The sequence below is a fragment of the Palaemon carinicauda genome, chromosome 33 (genome assembly GCF_036898095.1).
Source record: "Palaemon carinicauda isolate YSFRI2023 chromosome 33, ASM3689809v2, whole genome shotgun sequence".
Lineage (NCBI taxonomy): Eukaryota > Metazoa > Arthropoda > Malacostraca > Decapoda > Palaemonidae > Palaemon > Palaemon carinicauda.
The window spans coordinates 37984234-37986733 of NC_090757.1; positions in this window are offsets into that span (position 1 = coordinate 37984234).

The following is a 2500-nucleotide window of genomic DNA, read 5'->3' on the forward strand; positions in this document are numbered from 1 at the left end:
TCACTGGCATAACGTTATATAAATTTACATAAATGATACGCGTTGAAGTATCTGAATCTTTGAATTAAAAAACCCTTCTCCAAAAAGAGAAATTCATACCAAAAGATCACCAGGAATCAAATCATTGTTGCACTGACCTTACCCAAATGTTCTCTGATAAGTTCATTTAACTTTACGATAGGTTAATCATGATGAGATTTGACTATTAGATGCAGTACTCAAAGATGAAGGACCAATTAAACTACAAATAAAGAAACATAGGACATCATGAGGGAAAGGAAAACATTAATAATGAAAGCAATATCATTACTAGTATTAATAACGATAACATCAGTAATAGCAATATTAATAATTATAATAATCGAACGTTCAGCTGGGCTCCACAAGGCTCTAGAAGAGTTGAAAGACCCAGACCAACATGGCTGAGGATTATGAAGAGCGAAGTAGGAGATGAGGAATGGGGGAAGTATTGAATTAAAAGCTCAAGATAGAGACGACTGGCGAAATCTAACCGAGGCCCTTTGCGTATACAGGCGTAGGGGAGATGATGATGATGATGATGATAATAGTAAAATTAATTCAACTTTGTTATACATTAATATACACCTTTTATGAAGTTGGAAATGATAGCATGAGGTTTATAACATGGGAAATAACTAATGAATTACACGCATTTCAATTACAGGGTGGAAAATTACCATCTACTTTGAAGAATCTTATATTTCCATCATATGAATTTCAAGTTTCATTAGTTATGCATTGTTAAGATAATAAGTATAAGACATAAACGGCCCGAAGTTCCTTTTATCTTATAAAGTAGGAATGATGAATAATATAAAAGTATGCCGTGAAGAGAGAGAGAGAGAGAGAGAGAGAGAGAGAGAGAGACGAGAGAGAGAGAGAGAGAGAGAGAGAGAGAATTTTATTGTTGTAAAATAAAAAAAATTTGCGGCGGTGGGAAGAGAGAGAGAGAGAGAGAGAGAGAGAGAGAGAGAGAGAGAGAGAGAGAGAGAGAGAGAGAGAGAATTTTATTGTTGTAAAATAAAAAAAAGTATGCGGCGGTGGGAAGAGAGAGAGAGAGAGGAGAGAGAGAGAGAGAGAGAGAGAGAGAGAGAGAGAGGAGAGAGAGAGAGAGAGAGAGAGATTTTATCGTAAAATCAAAAAATATGCGGTGGTGGGAAGAGAGAGAGAGAGATAGAGAGAGAGAGAGAATTTTATCGTTGTAAAATCAAAAAGTATGCGGTGGTGGAAGAGAGAGAGAGAGAGAGAGAGAGAGAGAGAGAGAGAGAGAGAGAGAGAGAGAGAGAGAGACTTATAACGTTGTAAAAGCATATTAAGGATGCGGCTGTTCCTAGAGCGATGTTAATAACAAGTATATCATTGTTTCTTCTGAGAACAATTACCTGCCTGTTGAGACCAAACTCTCAGTTGCAATTCTAATCTAACATTGCTATGTCAGGAGAACCAAGAGTTTGAAAGATCATTTGGGAAGTGGACTTGAGAACAGAAATACCAGGTACTTCTAATTTTGTCCAGGCACTTAACACTTCACTAAGAGTAGAAGACCATTTGTTTCAGACAACGCTGTTGCAAATATAAGACGACAAATTAAGGCCAGGAGCACACTAGCGACTCTGTGGCGCCACAAAGCCACAGCATCGTGTGGCGGGGATGTGGTCTCCCATAGGTTTCCATTGTTTTCAAAGCCAAGCCACGCCTGTGGCGGGGATGAGCGACAGAGAGCCACAGTCGCTTGCCACAGTCGCTAGTTTGCGCGGCAAAACTTGAAAACAATGGAAACCTATGGGGGACCACATCCCCGCCACACGATGCTGTGGCTTTGTGGCGCCACAGAGTCGCTAGTGTGCTCCCGGCCTAAGAGATTACGTAATGCCCCCCCCCCCAGAAGGATAACCTCAGTACTGCAGCACCAGAGAACTTCTGGAAGACACTTAATTATGCCCAAGGTGAAAACTTCATGATTAAAGGTCTTTTGTTTCTTTACTGTGCTACAAAAATATGAAGGCCAATGAACCCATTATTTCAAATTAGTGGAAGATTTCATAAAGGCCCCTTATGAATGGCAGAGGAAAGGGACAGTGACATTGCCCTATCAAGCAGGACAATGCCCTAGAGACTGATCATAGTAGATATGATCAGCGCCCAAACCCCCCTCTCCACCCAAGCTAGGACCAAGGAGGCCCAGGCAATGGCTGCTAATGACTCAGCAGATGGACCTATATGCTTCCCCAAACACCTTATCCTTAGCTCACAAGGATGGTGAGGTTGCAGCGACCAAAGGAACTAACGAGTTTGAGCGGGACTCGAACCCCAATACCCTATAGCTGTAGATATATTGGCTGCATCTACCAAATGCCCAACTTACAATCCTACACCACTGTTTAGTTGTGACAACTCACAAGGCCGTTACGGCACCAAAAAACTTAACACTTTATTGACAATTTCAACAGCTCTTCTTAAGAGAAAACTGACTTTGTAA